The following is an 18,764-nucleotide window of genomic DNA, read 5'->3' as shown; positions in this document are numbered from 1 at the left end:
GCACTCACGTGAACTTAACCAGATATCTTCGCTAAGCCTTCTCAATGCACCGAAATATGCCTGATATAAATCATGATATTTAGAGCATCACTGACGACAGTTTCAAATCCTGCAGAATTTGGTTTCTTACTGCATTTCTGTAGTGTATATTACATAAGGAAATATCGTTTTTTTGTGCATACTGTAAAAACATTTCTTTATGTATTATCATTATTGTAACAATGTATCATAATAATCATCTACTACTTTCAATTAACGAAATACACATATTTAAAACTGCAAACTGGAAAAAAAATTAATGTAAAACTGAAACGTCCTCTTAGAACAATTGTACAAGACTGTGCTTAAAGTGACACTCAATGTTTTTTTAGCGCAACGCAATCTGACTAGCAAAGATCACTGCAGAATGGCCCTGAGTAACTTTAACCTATACCTTTCACAAATCACTTACCTCACAAAAATCAAGTATGAAACGTCCTCTTAGAACAATTGTACAAGACTGTGCTTAAACTGACACACAATGTTTTTTAGCGCAACGCAATCTGACTATCAAAGATCCCTGCAAAAGAATGGCCCTGAGTAACTTTAAACTATACCTTTCACAAATCACTTACCTCACAAAAATCTTCGTTACTCAAGCTACTGCAAAACAGCGAGTGCCACTACTGCCAGCTAAATAAAAGTTTCAAACTACAGAAGGCACTAACTACTGATAGGCATAGTTAGCAAGTGAAAGGTTTTAATAAAGGACCAACAATGTATTTACCTTAATAATCATAATATATATTTATCAGTTCATGAAATCCAGTCTAACAAATTTCAAAACTCCGCCATCTCTCTCCCCACATCCACCACTGCTGGCAGCTCACCTCCAACTGCGCAACGCTACGCGCTGTTCACATCCAGCTGCCGCTGCCCACCACTACAATGGCAGACAACAATGCAAACTAGCCACAGACTGCACACAGCACAGCCAGTGATTTTCATACAGAGCGCTGCGTGGCATTACCAATATAAAAATCTAAACAGCCTACTTACAAAACCTAAAAGAGCAAATTAAAACATAATACGAATATAAGTAAAGTGAATGAATAGAACAGTAATGAATGTTTATATTTTAATTACATATGTTCAAAACACTCTGACAGCACATTGGGTATTTCCCAAAAATGAATTTCAGAAACTAGTTTTATTACAGATAAATGAATGTGGCTTAAAAACGTTTTTAATTTATGTTGCGATTAACTTTTCCATTTTTCAAAATTATTGAGTATGGTTGAATAATCTGCAAAGTTTTAAAGTATTACAAAATTGATAATACAGTTTTCAAAAACGTTAATTACGTATCAACATTTATAGGAAAAATAGTTTCTATGTATGATCGTTTCGCAGATGTTCCATTTATGCATGATATGGCAAATTCCTTTTTGCGGTTTGTTTTACCCCTGAAAAGTGTGATGGGGCCATCTTTTACCTCTCTAGAAACCTGGCAAGTTTCAACAACATCTATTATTTACACTTGGGAATGTTCCCTTCTCAGACAGTGAAGAAACAACAGGCATTTCTCTGTCCAGTTCAATGCATTGCGTAGATTAGATATTCATTTCAGCTGTTTCTAGTTCAGTATTTATACCAGTCTGGTACTTCTTACATCTCCTTGTATACTTTCAAGAAAAATAAAACAAATTATCATCACATTAATCAGCTATTTAGGAATTAGTTACATACAATGGGTTGAAAGTCTACTCCCTTAGTATCATATACCTAGTCCCACCACAGAGGTATTTCGATACTCAGAATTTGGAAGACTTTGCTGCAGTATTTTCAGAAGCTAATATTACATTTGATACCATTATGAATCGAAAGAGATTATGGTACGTTCAATGCTTCGACATATATTTTCAAATCATCTTCAGTTAAGCTGTTTTGGGGATTGTAAGGAAATTTGACCTTCAGTCAGAATGGTTGACACTAGAAATAAGGAAGTTAATGCCACAAGTGGATCTAAGATTTTATTTATTGTTTACAAATTGGGAAAACCCGGCTTATGCTAATAAGCTAATATAATAATACATTATATTCTAGTAACTCATAGCAATATAATAATAATAAACTAATAGACAGTACAACCTATGCCCAAATATAACGAATTGAGATTATATATAATATGATGCTGATCTTTTGTTGCTATTTGGGGTCTCGTCAGTGATATGTAGGCCAACTTTTTTTTTATTTTTTAATGGGATACTATAGTTTGGTACTTATTTTCTGAGAACGGCTATCGAGACGAATCCAATGATGTTTAACAGTAAGGTCTTTGAAGGTCAACGAAGGCCAAAAGGGACTCATGACGACTATCAGATGAAAATTCAAAGCCACTTATATTAAAAAGTAAGTGAAAATACATCATCCTGTTTGAAAATGATTAGCAATTTAAGCTTTTGCTGTGGAAACAGGGTTGGTTGAGTCACGGAACAAATGGTTCTGTCTGATTATTTTGAATTATTTATGAAAGTACTCCTGGTTATTGAAGTTTTTAACTTATTAGCAAAGCGAAGTACCCTAATATTAACAGCAAATATTAATTTAAATGTTCTTGGTATAGCACCCGCAAAATATAAATAAAAGTGGTAATAGTTATTTTACATATCAGATTGTTTGTGTTTTATACATATATCACAGTCTGTAAAAAAAAATTAATGTACTGTAATGTAACATTATGCAGTATATAAAGCGTATAATTAATATAATACACTACTTTGTAATATATATAAAATTAAATTCTACATTGCGTTTATCACTGTAACACAGAATCTGCTGCTGCGACAAATATGTTTTAATTCGCTGTCTGCTGGCACTTGTCATAAGCGATGTTCATTTCTTTCATATTTAAAATTCTACTTTTCTTGTCTGACGAACGATTGGGACGCATATTACTGCTGTTCCTCTCATCATTCATGTAGTAACAAGTCTACACAGGTTTCCTATAAATGAGGTACCACCTCTGGAACGGTTGATTTATGTAATTCCACAGATGAGGGAAGAATTCATTAAATGTGGTAAATTAATATGTTATATTTTTTGCTTTGGTAATGGATGACTTATTGTAATTAATTATAAAACTCTACAAAGATAAAATTGTGTAACATCACTACTGTATATCTACACTCATAGCTCCTGTTACCTATAATGTTCATTTTGCAAAATGAGAGAGGCACGAAATGCCTCCTATCTAATCATCTTGTAGTTGAAGTTCTTTTTCTATTTTTTTTCTCCGTGTTTGCTTTAACAATACGTATGTTTTTGGGTAGGGTTCGCCTTTAGGAAGACACAATTTTGTTTTTTAACCCAAACATTTCTAGTTGCAGAATATTAAATGGGATTTTATTTTTCATCTGTTAAAGATAAAGAATGTAGTTGTTTTCAGTGAGTGAGGTTTTGTTCAGTCTGTGTAGCATACATTGGAAGCCAGCTAGTTTGTGTGTAATTAGATGATTAGAATCTTTGTGAATGCCTGTGCTGGTGGTGTTCACTTTCCTGAACATAGATTTTCGTGTTGGTTGGTGCGTCTGTATATTGTGAGCTCAAGATAGTTTAACCTTTTGTCGTGTTCTGTTCTATGGTGAATTTTATTTTCGGGTGTACTTTGTTCATATGACTGGAGTTGTTGGATGCTACTTGGTGTTTCATCTACAAGGAATATTATGCCATCTACATAATGGTACCAATATATTATTGGGTATTGTTTGGGTTTTACTATTGTTTCGAATGTTTCATTTTCAGTGTGATTGAAGAAAATGTTGGCTAGGAGTCCACTGACTGGGTACCCCATTGGAGGCCCATCTCCTTGTGAGTAGAACTGAATGTCAAACGAGAAATAGTTTTGCTCTATGATTAGTTTTAGAATGCTAGCTATTTCTTTTATGTGGGGTATGGGAATTTTGGCTTGTTCTTCCAATTGTTGTTGGATGATGTTGATGTTTTCTGTGGTGGAAATATTGGTGTAGATGGATATGATGTAAAATGATGTGTTTGTGGCTGTTGTGGGTATGTTGAAGTCTTTGATTTGTTGTATTCAGCTCTTCAGTGTTGAGTATGCTTCTTTTATTTGTTTATATGATACGTTTCTGTGTATGTGTGCATTTTTATGGCTAAGTGGTATGTGGGCCACATCTGAAATTCACTACAGGGCGTATCGGAATGCCATCCTCATGGAGCTTTAGTAGGCTGTTAGATGTGCGTGCTGAGGGGTTCTTTTGTTTCAACCATTTTGCTTTCTGATTTGTGAATATGTGTGAGATATTTTTCAGGAGTGTTAATGTGTTTTCTGGTATCTTTGTGTTGGGTCACTGGTAAGCTTTGTTATGTTGTTGCCTTCCAGAAATTGTCAGTCATTTTTTCCTTGTATTCATCCTGTTCCATCATTATCATTGTTTTAAAGTTTGTCCTTTATCTTTCTGGAGGTTTTTCCTTATTCAGTTTTTGTTCCTGTCGATATATTGTTTTGGTGTTCCGTTATTATGCATCTTATTTCATCTGCGACTAATCCTTTTGTCAGATCTGTAATGAAGTTTGGGTTATTGTTTCTTTCTTGTTGTTTTGTGACGTAACCACTTTCTGTAATAAGCTTCTCCACTTTCTTGTGTGTGATGTGTGTGTTGACATATTTCTAGAAAATTTATTTCTTGGTTGGTCAGTTGTATGTCAGTAAGTTTGACCAGACGTTTGTGGAATGTGTGGTTTGCTTGCTTTCTATTTTTATGTGCAAAAACTTTCTTTTGTTTTAAATGAGTGTTTAGTTTTTGTTGTTGTTTAATCCATTTTGATTTTATCTGTGTTCACCTACATCTACATCTACATGATTACTCTGCAATTCACATTTAAGTGCTTGGCAGAGGATTCATAGAACCACAATCATACTATCTATCTACCATTACACTCCCGAACAGCGCGCGGGAAAAACTAACACCTAAACCTTTCTGTTCGAGCTCTGAGTTCTCTTATTTTATTTTGATGATCATTCCTACTTATGTAGGTTGGGCTCAACAAAATATTTTCGCTTTCGGAAGAGAAAGTTGGTGACTGAAATTTCGTAAATAGATCTCGCCGCGACGAAAAACGTCCTTTGCTTTAATGACTTCCATCCCAACTCACGTATCATATCTGCCACACTCTCTCCCCTGTTACATGATAATCCAAATGAGATGCCCTTTCTTGCACCCTTTCGATGTCCTCCGTCAAGCCCACCTGGTAAGGATCCCACACCATGCAGCAATATTCTAACAGAGGACAAACGAGTGTAGTGTAAGCTGTCTCTTTAGTGGACTGCCAATGAAACACAACCTTTAGCTCGCCTTCCCCACAATATTATCTATGTGGTCTTTCCAACTGAAGTTGTTCGTAAATTTTACACCCAGGTGGTTAGTTGAATTGACAGCCTTGAGAATTGTACTATTTATCGAGTAATTGAATTCCAACGGATTTCTTTTGGAACTCATGTGGATCACCTCACACTTTTCGTTATTTAGCGTCAACTGCCATTTGCCACACCATACAGCAATCTTTTCTAAATCGATTTGCAACCGATACTGGTCTTCGGATGACCTTACTAGACGGCAAATTACAGCATCATCTGCGAACAACCTAAGAGAACTGCTCAGATTGTCACCCAGGTCATTTATATAGATCAGGAACAGCAGAGGTCCCAGGACGCTCCCCTTGGTAACACCTGATATCACTTCAGTTATACTCGATGATTTGCCGTCTATTACTACGAACTGCGACCTTCCTGACAGGAAATCACGAATCCAGTCGCACAACTGAGACGATACCCCATAGGCCCGCAGCTTCAGTAGAGGTCGCTTGTGAGGAACGGTGTCAAAAGCTTTCCGGAAATCTTGAAATACGGAATCTACTTGAGATCCCCTGTCGATAGCGGCCATTATTTTGTGCTAATAAATAGCTAGCTGCATTGCACAAGAACGATGTTTTCTGAAACCATGCTGATTATGTATCAATAGATCGTTCCGTTCGAGGTGATTCATAATGTTTGAATACAGTATATGCTCGAAAACCCTATTGCAAACCGACGTCAATGATATAGGTCTGTAGTTCGATGGATTACTCCTAATACCCTTCTTAAACACTGGTGCATCCTGCGCAATTTTCCAATCTGTAGGTACAGATCTATCGGTGAGCGAGTGGTTGTATATGATTGCTAAGTAGGGAGCTATTGTATCAGCGTAATCCGAAAGTAACCTAATTGGTATACAATCTGGACCTGAAGACTTGCCCTTATCAAGCGATTTGAGTTGCTTCGCAACGCCTAAGGTATCTACTTCTAAGAAACTCATGCTAGCAGCTGTTCGTGTTTCAAATTCTGGAATATTCCATTCGTCCTCCCTGGTGAAGGAATTTCGGAAAACTGCGTTCAATAACTCCGCTTTAGTGGCACATTCGTCGGTAACAGTACCATCAGCACTGCACAGCAAAGGTATTGACTGCGTCTTGCCGATTGTGTACTTAATATACGACCAGAATTTCTTCGGATTTTATACCAAATTTCGAGACAATGTTTCGTTGTGGAACCTATTCAGGGCATCTCGCATTGAAGTCCGTGCCAAATTTCGCGCGTCTGTTAATTTTAGCCAATCTTCGGGATTTCGCTTTCTTCTGAACTTCGCATGCTTTTTTCCGTTGCCTCTGCATGTTTTGTTTGACTGTATTCATGATATTAAATATTTCAGAGATTTTTAATGTGATTTCCTAGTTTCAGGTGAATCTTGAATAGTTCAACATTGAGTTCATGCTTTATTGTATGTAGGTATCTAATTTCTTGCTTCAGCGACGCAATTTCGGCTTTGTGTTCGGGATGACGAGCTGCTGTTTCCACTTACATGTATTTAGGAAATACATGTGTGAAAGACAAATTCTATTGAACTTTGTATTTAAAATAGTTTGTTGTAACTTTGCTGCGGTGTTCCGGAATTTGTTGTAGAGCTTGCTCGGAAATGCCTGGCAGGACGTCGAAATAATCATCAAGGGGTTGAAGTTCTTTTTTTATTTCTTCTCCATGTTTGCTTTAACAATACGTATGTTTTTGTATAGTGTCCGCCTTTAGCAAAACACAATTTTGTTTCTTAACCCAAACATGTGTCACTGCAGTTATGGCATCTTCAGTGGCCTTTTATGTTTCAACTGTTAAAGATAAAGAATGTTCTTTACTGTTTGTATGCATGTACCTATTAGTCTTTATATCGTAAATACCGATATTATAAAAAACGCATAAATTATGAATTCATATCTGTTTACCTCATGATGTGGTTTTCCTGATGTGTTGTGTTTCTACAGTGACTGTTCTGTTCTGCAGTTTGTCAGCTGCAAGCACTTACATAATAAAGTAGATAAATTGTTTAAGCCAAAATTACGATTTCAAAATTGTTATTTCTGTGCCTGAAATTAATTGATTCTATGTGTGTGAGTGCATGTGTGTGTGTGTTTATTTACATAATGTTTCACTTACATTTTCTTTTTCCTCACATTTATCACTGTCAAACATTATATATTGAGTTACCACTGTCACTGTCACTGTTTCACTATTTACCCGCTGTAAAAACAAAACATGGCGGTCAGTGGAACAGTTTATGGTTTGAAAACAAGATGGCTGACAATGGAACAGTTGTAGGTGTCCCTGGCGGTTGTGTGTGTCTGTGAATTTTGTGTGTGTGTGTGTGTGTGTGTGTGTGTGTGTGTGTGAATAGGGAGAGAGAGTAGGTTTTAGGATTCTGTGTGTTTGTGTGTAAGTGTTTGTGTGGTTGGGGATGGGGTGGTGAGGAGGGGGGCGAGAGCTCTATAGGTTGGTCCTGTCTAATAGTTCTTTGAGGGCAGAGGGCTGTGTATTCATTAATCACTTGTTTGCCTTCCACTATGGCTGTCTGTCTCTGATAATTTTCTTCAATTATTAGTTTTTGTGGGGGGGCTGTTGCTGCATTTGAGAATTTTCATGTCGGTATTGATGTTTGTTGGGTTATGTTTCTTGTCCATTAGCTGTTCAGAAAACGTGGAATGAGAGCTGTTATTTTTTAATGTTCCTATCTACTGCCTGCTTCTTCTGCTTTTCAGAGTGTAAGCATCTCTTGTTACTTGTCCGTAGTATATTTGAAATGATAACTGGAAATTCCTATTTAATCTATGTTTTATTCATTAGTTTCACTAATGAGATATATAATATGCCAAATACACATAGAGTTTTGTTGGGACTGAGTATTATTTTCGTTAAAAAATCTGTTAGGTGACTTATCTATTTGCCTGCCATTATGTTCAGATTTATACAATACAGGAAAGGTCAAACCTTGCAGTCTGAATTTCTTTAACAAAGTCCGATTCACATTATCTGAGTGTGTTGCACATTACTTTTTGGTGTTGTATGTGATGCAGACGTATCTACTCAGTAAAAAAGATTATGGACGTGATTACTATCAATGCAGGTTACCAAATTAACTGGAACTTAACCATACACAGTGAAGGTAATTCAACACTGACATTTTCTTCAATAATGAATTCCATATTCTGTTCCAGCGGAGGCCACTGTGATGTTTCAGTTTAAAATCCAAAATCTTTACTTTCTGGTAGGGACACATTACGTTATCCTTTTGTAATAATGCTCTCCGTACGTTGAAGGTACACTAGATCTTCGTTAATCCGGCCCTCAGTAGTCCGGCACACATCCGAAGACACGTGCACAATGAATTACCGTTCGCAATAAAGCTTTGTTAAACAATGCTTTATATACTGTATTTAGAATTGTAACTTCGTATACAGTTCGGAATCATGTCTTCTATAAGGAAACACGTTACGCTGGACCTCTAGCAGAAACTCCATATTTTAGATAAGTTAAATCGAGGTTCTTCTCAGAAAGCCATTGCTGCTGAGTTCAATGTTGGACGAGCAACTATTTATGGCACCAAACAGAAAGAATATTTAATTGAACAGTACTCAACATAAAGGGAGAGTGAGTTGGGGAAATGAAAGTTTAGACGAAAGAGTGAGAATGAAGAACTGAACGTAGCTGTTTGTAGATAGTTCATGCAACAAACCACTAAAATAACTCCAGTAGGTGACCCGATTATAAAGGAAAAAGCAGCTGCATTTGAAAAACGACTTGGCGGTAGTAACTTGTTTGCAGCCAGTGAATGTTGGCTATCGAACTGGAAGAAACGACATTGCATTCGGCAAGCTGACAGTCACCGGGAAACGTCGCTCAGCTAACGATAAGGATACTAATGAGTTTGTAAGTAAGATACGGAAGTTAATAGAAGAAGAAGATTTAACGGCTCACGCCTTGTATAATGCTGACGAAACAGGACTCTTCACAAGATGCTTCCTTCAAAATTATTAGCTGCCAAGAACGAGAAAGAAGCTCGTGGTTATAAGCAACAGAAACAGCGCGTAACATTAATTGAATGTTGTAATGCAAAAGGGAGTCATAAACTATGGCTTATGGTGATTGGAAAATCCCAATATCCACGTTGTTTTCAACACACTGACATAAATACTCTACCAGTGCAGTATATCTCTCAGAAGAAAGCGTGGATGGACAGACAAAATTCTCCTGGTAGTTCCATGAAACGTTTGTACCAGCAGAGAGAAAGGAGCTCAAGAAAAAAAAAGCTACCACTGAAAGCTATCCTTGTAATTAATTACGCTTCCAGTCATCCTTCAGACGTTTCTCTAAAGTACGATGGTATACAAGCACTCTTTCTCCCACACAATGTGACCGCTCTAATTCAGCCCATTGACCAGCAAAGTTTGGAATCAATTATACGTCATTATCTAGATTCACTTCTCGTATACTTGCTGATTGAAAATGAAAACGACTTTATCGCTATTATGTTGAAGTCGTGGAAAGCAATTTTCTTTGAAAATTATTATATTTTTGCATTTAAAAAGGTGTATAATCTATGTTTTGAAATTGTATCCTTCGGTTTAATAAAGTACAGTACACTGAATCCCCTATGTTTCCAAAATAAATTAAAAAGAAAATAAATGAATAAAATAAATATCATACACTCAATAATCCGGCACTTCTGCTAACCCGGCACCGATATGTGACAGGAATAGCCGGATTAGTATAATGTACAGATAATGTGCAATTGTGCGTGGCATAGCGCGGCGATGCTGTCATACTCAACTGTGAAAGCGTAACTACGTGGCACAGATGCAGATTAGCGATAATCACATTGAGGTGCTTGTTGCGAAAATAAGAATCGTGCAATAAACGGTTGACAATCTGTTCAAAAGCAATATTACTAAAATCATTTTTATGCGTGCTCTTAACGAATATTTCTGTGTAAACATTACGTAAAACACGAGAAGTCAGAAAATATAAGAAGGCTATGTGCTGTATCACTTATATTTTGTGGACGCTAAGAAGGAAAAACTATTACACAGCTATAGTCAAATTCAGTGACATTACATACAATGTAACTGCTCCTTACACAGTTTACGACAAGAGCCACACGCGCATCGAGATAGGAAAACAAATCGTGTAAAAAATTGCATTTAAACTGTAAGAATAACGAATGAAAAAAGAATTGAGGGCCAATAAATGAATAAAGATTTGTATTAGCACCTTAGAAAGGCTTGTACAACCCACTTGGCTTCAGTGAAAAATGTTATACGTTCTGTAAAGTAACCTTCATTTCCCATGAAAAGCGCTACAAAACAAGTTAAATAAATTACAGTTACAGTTTATGTTTCATTCGTTTTTTGAAAGTTTTCGCGGGGGAATGATCAGCTGCCACTGCTCCTAATCAGAGCAGTTCATTTCCCACAGTAGAAGTTCGTAGTACTGATTGAAACTGCATGGCGAACTGTTCGCGTCTGACAGGGTCGAGACGAGCGACCGACTTGAGTGGTATCGCTTGCGAATGATCGTTGCGAACTGCCGCTCTTGCGTTGGGTCCTACACGGACCAGATGTTCAAGACAGGAAGCGATCATTAATATAACGAAAAACATTGTCCAGAGAGGAATGTGTCATTGGTATTATGAAGACTGTTCTCAGTAGAGGATACGATTATATTCTGTAGAATTTGCGGAAGATTTTAGATCTATACAATCTTGTCGATGTGTGGTACGTATACATTGAGGTGGAAAAAGTTGTGGAATACTTCCTGATATCGGGTCAGACCTGCTGTTGCCCTGCTTAGTGCAGCAACTCGACGTGGAATGGACTCAACAAGTCATTGGATGTCTTCTGCAAAGATATCGTTCGATGGTGCCTATGTTGGCAGCGCAGGATTATGTCCCATACATTTTCGATGGGATTCGTGCTGGGCGGTATGGATAGCCTAATAATTCGCTAGAACTATTCAGAATATTCTTCAAGCCAGTTGTGAACAAATATGGTCCGAAGACATGGCGCATTGCCATCCAAAAAGCTCCATCTTTTTTTTTGTGACCATGAAGTTTGTGAATGGCTGAAAATTGTCTCCAAGTAACGGAACATAACCATTTCCAGTCAATGGTTGTTACAGTAGGAGCACAGGACCCAATCCACTCCATGTAGAAACAGTCCACACCACCATGGAGCCACCAGCAGGTTCCACAGTGCAGTGTTGATAACTTGGGTCTATGGATAACTTGGGCGCATTGCTTCATGGGTATGCGCCACAATCGAACAGTACCATTAGTTCCTTGCAACTGAACACGGGACTCATCTGGCCAGACCACAGTTTACCAGTGGTTTAGGGTACAACTAGTAAGATCAGGAGGCCAGGGGAAGCGCTGCAGGTGATGTCCTGCTATTAACAAAGGCACTAACGTCGGTATGCTGCTTCCATAGTCCATTAAGCGAAATTTTTCCTCACTGCGCCAACGGATATCTTCATTGAACGTCCCACATTGATTTTTGTGGTTATTTCATGCAGTGTTATTCGTGTGTTAGGGGTGACAACTCGACACAAACACCGCTGTTCTCGGATGTTAAGTGAAGGTCGTATGTCACTGTGTTGTCCATGCTGAGAGGAAAAGCCTGAAATTTGGTGTCCTCGGTACATTCTTCATAGTAGGGATCCCAGATTATTGAATTCCCTAACTATTTCCGAAGTAGAATGTCTCATGCGTCTAGCTCCAACTACAGTAAAGTCCCATGCCCCTAACTCCAACTATCGTTCCGCGTTCATTGTGGTAATTCCCGTCGTGCGGCCATTATCAAGTTGGAAATTTGGGCGCATGATTCACCAGAGTATAAATGGCAACTCAATCAATACACTGCCCTTCGATACATTACGTAGGCGATACTAACTTCATTTGTACATACGCATATCTCTGTCCCTGGCCTTTGGTCACTACAGTACATAAGTTAACTAACACCTTTGGGGGCTACCATCTTGGGAGTAGGTGTGTTAGCGGCCTTGGGGTCCTGAACTGAGTTTGACATTACTTCCACTTACTTGTGTCAAGCTCCATCTGTTCTCTTACCGATAGACCACTCTTGGCCAACTCTTGCTTTTTCGACTACAGTGGTATCTACGTTTTGATGTTCGAGGAAGTCTTTCACTGTCTCTTCTCAACTCAGACCTTTACAGCTGCTGTCTTACAGAGTAGGACGTTGGATCACTAAAGACAAGAGATGAAAACCATTAAAAAGAAAGAGAAAAAGAATATCTGCGTTTTCTGTGCCTTGCATGATGCATGGCGCGGAGACAGCAAGAGGTAGGGGATGTCAGCGCTCCAAAACAAATGCTGATGAGACATGCTGGGTTCCTATGCTGTGGTGAAATGAGTCATGCTATGGAGTTGAAAGTACTGACACCAAACCCACCGACAGCCACGCCACTGACCTACGGGAGATGTAACCTCACTGCTCTCAGTTTTGTGAAAGAAAACGCTGCCTATAGTAGGCTGTACAGATGTCCCATATTTGTTGTGCCATTGGCCAGTTTCGCCTAGAACTAATTTTCCAGGACTTATTCATCAGTAGTAAGCTAAATACCCTGCGTTCTGTGGAATACAATCGGGAAAAATCAATCCATATACTCATCCGTACGTGGAATAATACATCTGCTTTGCAGTCTGAGATTTTAATGATTTTAGATTGTATGCCACAATACGTAGGGCATATAGTGTTCTGCTTACGAATAAGTGCTGGAAAATGACTTGAGTCGAAACTGCCCAGTCACACAACAGACAAGGTTTCATTGTTTTCTTCACAAAATGCTTAGAAGCTGTGAACCCACATACAAACAAAATATTTACTGCTCAGCGTAACAATGAGATTCGGGAAGAAATGATTAGAAATATGACAAGCAAGACTAGGAACTAGTCTAAGTCATGGAAAAACAAAAGTATTCTGAGAGCAGGAACATGGAACATCAGCCCTTTACTAAAAAGATATAGAGCTTATGAAAGAACTGAACATCGTTAAATATCAATATGTAGTATCCAAAAGACATAAAAGAAAGGCAAATGGAAAGGGAATAGGACCAGCACCTGCTCGTTTATAGATGAGTCGCAGAAAAGCGCAAAAGCAGGAGCACAGATATTTATCAACAGGAAACACAAAGATCTTTTTGATGAGTGCTAATACATCTCTGAGAGAAAAGTTTTAATAGGCTCGTTCATCACAAACTAAACATTATCTCCCTGTACAGTCCAGAATATAGTAAACCCAGAACCGAAAGAGAACCCTTCTGTGAGCAAATACCAGAAGCTTTTAATTTGCCTTCAAACGAACGTATAGTATTAATGTGGGACTTTAATGGTCGTATTGGAAACATTGTCATTCCAGAAGTTAAGCAACAATTTTATGAAATTTTTCTAAATAGTAATGTTGAGATTATCGTAAACTTGCGCTCAGGACCCCACTGACAAAAACTAATACCTTCTATGACGACAGAGTAGAGTACACGATAAAAAACATGTTTCAGGACAGAACACATCATAAATCTCTAATGATTACATTGTTACAAACAGCAACAATCGTCCCCATCAAAGCCAGATGTTGTGGCTCAAAACTCGGCTAACAAAGGGAATGAGCACAGCTTACTCTTATCAGATTGGATACGGAAGGAACAAGAATGGTACGGAATCTATATCTGAGAAGAAACTCACTATGTAGTGAATGTGCACAAAAATTATATGTGAAACGCTTAAGAGGGAAAGCAAAATAGAATTCCGTTAAAGAATACGATAATATAGCCCAGGTTTGGGAGAAAATAAAAGACAGTATCAAAGCAACAGCTGAAAAAGCATTACGTACACGACTTATCAATCAACAGAGGAAAGCAAAAGGAACACCATGATCTCGCAAAGAGGTTCAAGAAATATGTAAAAAAGGAGACCCGCCCATCTGAAATATAAAATGCTGAAAGTGTAAGATTATTATGAAAATTGCAAAAAAACGCAAACTGCAATAAAATCACTAGAGAATAGTTTTAAGAAGCGACGAAGAGAATTTTTTTTCTGAAAAATGTAGAACTAGATTTCTATGGGCTGCAGAAACAATTCTAGATAGTGACATGACAACAGACAAAAAATTAAATGAAATTTTCGAAGTGAACGACATAAACGACGAATCAAGAGCTTAATATATAATCCAATTGTCCAATCATAAGCAACTACCAGAAAACGTAAAGGTATCAGAGATCAGCATATAAGTAAACAATAGTGTAACTGTTCCACATTCATAGGTAGACGAAGCTGTAAGTGTGTTAAAAAATAGAAAATATCCAGGGAAAGTTGGGACTCCCACTGGATTATTAAAGTATGATGGATATCGATTAACTGAACGATGAACCAAGTTAATTAACAATGTTATAATTTTAATAAAGTTGCATGTGAGTGGGGAACAAGTATCACTATTCTCATGTACAAAAAAGGAAATGAGGAAGACTCAACAAATTATAGAGGGATAAGTCTACTCACTTCAGTTCTTAAACTCATAACAAAATAATAATAAATAAAATAAAATAAATATCATAAAATTTGCAGAGAAGCAGTATGGCTTTACATCCAGTTGGTCGTGCACAAATGCAGTATTCATTCTTAAACAGTTGGTAGAATAGTACATTGAATAAAGCAGGTCAGCTTACCTTTGTTTTATTAGAGTTATTAAAGGTTTTCGATGGGATCCATTTAGCAAATGTGATAAAACTGCTCCATAATTGGGCTATTCCTTATACTTTAGTAGAAACGACTGGAGACATTTATTCCACTATATACAGGAGAAAATAGGTTCGGTTCAAAGTTAAGTAGCAGTATAGCAGCACTGAATAGTATTAAGAAACAACGTCAAGGACGAGGTGATAACGAAGTTATCGGCTGGTAGTAGCTATAGAATGGTGGACGAGGAAATAGAATTACTTTGTAATGCCGACGATGCTGCTCTAACAGCAAACAATGAAAACCTGTAGAAACTCATACATACATTTACCGTGGCAGCCTAATACTTAAATATGGTCATATCCGCAAAAAAAGTAGTGCATGACCATTTCTGAGGAAGTAAATAGATGCAAACTGGAAGTAGAGGGAAAAGTGAGTCAATATTTAATGACATTAAATTCCTTGGTACTGAATAGTCCACGTGTGGGAATGTCGGAAAGGAGGTTAGAGTACTAATAGAAAAAGCAAACGAAGTGGCAACCGGTTTAAATGAGACAATTTGGAAAAACAAACGTATGGGGAAAGGTGCAATGGCAAGAACAAAAAGAACAAAAGTACGGCCAGTCAGACACAGATGAGACAAGATCTGAATCATCAACAATTAGAAGCCATAGAAGTAATAGTCCTGTGGAGGATTGCAGGAAGACACTAACAGACAGAGAGAGAAGTGAAAGTATTAGAAAGGAATGTACTCGTATATTGCATTCCATTGATGAATGGGTACATAAGAGAAAGCGTGAATGGAACCAACACACTGACAGCATAGATGAACCGTAGATTGTAAAAACTGTAAGAAATAAATTACCAGCTGGTACAAGAAATACGGGCCCGTTGAAACAAGAGATGTAGTGGCGACATGAAGGTGGACTGAGAAGTACTGAGGGAACCACGCTTTATGTAGCCTAAGAGGAAAGGAAGACGCGCATGTAAGAGAACAGAAGAAATTCACTTAATAACGCTGAAACAGAATAGGGGTGTACTACTTAGCTTACTTTTTTTGGGCTTGTTAATTGCAGAGTGTGAATTTGGCTGTCTCTTTTACCTGAAGTTGTGAATATGCCATAACCAGTATGTAGGAACAATATACTATCGTGCGATTTGGTTATATCCAGTTATGTTTCGTGACATATAATTTGGTTTGAGTTATATTTTTGGGTTGAAGGACCTCTGGTGATGCGCCTGGGAACTAACATTTGTTTTGACCTGTGATTGTGGTCCGAGTTTGGTTTCCGAATGGTTGCACATCATTGTGTTAGTGTTGGCGTAGAACAAAGGATCCACACGAAAGATCAAATTTTGGTTTAAGATTAAAGTTAGGTAATTTGTCTACTACGTATGCCGCAGCTGTGGCCTGTTTTTTTCTTTTTTTCTCTTAAGGGGCTCCGGAAGGCTCAAAATCATGAAAAGTTCAATTTTTACTTTTTTGCGTTTTCTGAATCTGCAGACTATTACCTTTTAATAGATATATAATTTATTCAGTTCCGAAGACTACAACTATTTTTAAATTTTTTTTGAAATGTGTTCTACATGGGCATGACCCACTGTGGCGCTGTTAAACTGCTGTTAAATGGTGTTATTATGAACGTCCGTGTTCATCAGCTACATTTTAGTGATGTGAGATAAAGTATGTGTTGTGGCTAGCCTGTGATGGTTCAGTATATATCGCTGGTGTGATTGTCGATTGTTTCATGTTTATTTACTCTGTCATTATCTCGAAAATATTCGTAATTAATTCTGTTTCTTGAGTCTCTGTTTTGTTGAAGTATAATAATGAGTAAAAGTAAAGTTATTAGAAATCCTCTGACGGATGGCAACATTGTAAGGTGCAAGGTATTTAGAAATATGGGAATGATGATAGGCTCTAACATGGTACGAGCGATGCTTGCTTTAGACAAGGAACGCCTTCGGGCTGCAGACAGGGCTGTAAAGAGTCTAGAAATACAAGCAAGAGTAAACAGCAGGAGGAACAAGAGGAAGCTGGAGGAGGAGTTTGCAGAGGATGAAGATAATCCATCCTATGGACCTGGAATGCACTAAAAAGTTAATCCAATCTTTGTCGCTCGATTCCCAAAACTTTTATTTTCTCATACTAATTACATGTTTTCTAATGATCTTCCAAACATATTTGTTTCAAACTTTCGGTAAATGTTACACAGTACCTTCTGCATAATTTAACACAGCCTTTTTCCAAAAAACTGTATATTTTTGAATATATAAATAAAAAATTGCAAACAAATGTTGTGAATTTTCATTAGAATTGAAAAAAATCATCTTTAATAACTGAACTAAAATTTTGTAAAATCCCTGTGTTAAGTTGTAGCCCATATTCCAATAAATAATCTGTAAAAAGTTCAACTTCCTACCTCAAATACTTTGTGAGGAAAGATGTAATTTATAAGCGTTATTTTAACATTGCAAGTATAGGGCGTTCTGGAGCCCATTAAAAAAAAACCGCTGTTGGCAGGTGCCGTGTAAATCATATTTTACTTCACCTAGCATATGTAATGGGCGTCAGTGGTCACGGCGCAGCTCATAATCAGTGTTTGGCATATGTGAGGTGTACAGAGGCCATTTGTAAGTGGTAGTATTTCCACTGTTTATATGTTATGAATGTTGCTGACTGTGTTAAACTATGCTGAAATCTTTAGTCATAGTTGTGGATAAAGAACAGTAGTAAATCCCTTAGCAAGCTTTCGTTTGAGGGATACTTTTTATGTTATTATGATTGTATATTAGATGTTTTCGTCTCGACGTTTTGAAAGTTACATTGTGATGGGCACAGTGAAGTTGTCTTTTTTATATTATTGTCATTTTAATCTAGTTATTAAGCGAGCTTGTTGTAAGCTGTTACCACTGAGGTTTCCTAGTAACTACTTTAAATTTAATGGATCTTAAACGTGCCAGCAAATCAAATTGTTACGTTCTGGAAGGAAATTTAATTTGAAAGTCTTTCAGACGATGTTATGTATATGTGGAGTAACTGTTGTTGTCTTGGCCTGAATATAATGTGGTCTGTTTTCTAGACAAGTAAAGTTACAGACTTTGTGAATACTAACTGCCAAAGCAGTATTGTGTTTAAGTTGGATGGTGAAGAGTCACCGTATGTAACTGATGGGCTGCAGGGTGTAGATGAAGTTATATGAATATATAAAAGTAAGTATGACGAACAACGATATCACTGAGGAGCTATTGTTATTATATCGTAATTACACAATTTCTAACTGTATTAATGAAAATTGCTGGGGCAGACTGTGTAAATTATGTATTAATAATTTGCAGCAGTGTGAAATTGTTAGGTTCTGGTTTCCCGAATTAGTAATACAGGGTGTCCCAAAACTGATTAATTTTCATGAAACACAATCATATTTCATCATATTTAACACAGAAAAGTATATCTATACAACAATGGCACATATGAGGCATTAGAAATCACTGAAAGTCAATGTGGCTACACTGCATGACAATAAAACAGACTACCTCTCTACAGTAGCATGGAACACATTCCGCAGTTGATCAGTTGTGATGGTATTAACCGTCTCCAAAGCTCGATCATGCAGCTGTGGGCAGGGTATTGACTTCAGCCCTGTACACATAGGAGTT

The sequence above is a fragment of the Schistocerca cancellata genome, chromosome 7, assembly GCF_023864275.1.
Source record: "Schistocerca cancellata isolate TAMUIC-IGC-003103 chromosome 7, iqSchCanc2.1, whole genome shotgun sequence".
NCBI classification, from domain to species: Eukaryota; Metazoa; Arthropoda; class Insecta; order Orthoptera; family Acrididae; genus Schistocerca; species Schistocerca cancellata.
The sequence above is the reverse complement of the archived record's forward strand: the minus strand, read 5'-3'. Positions refer to the sequence as shown.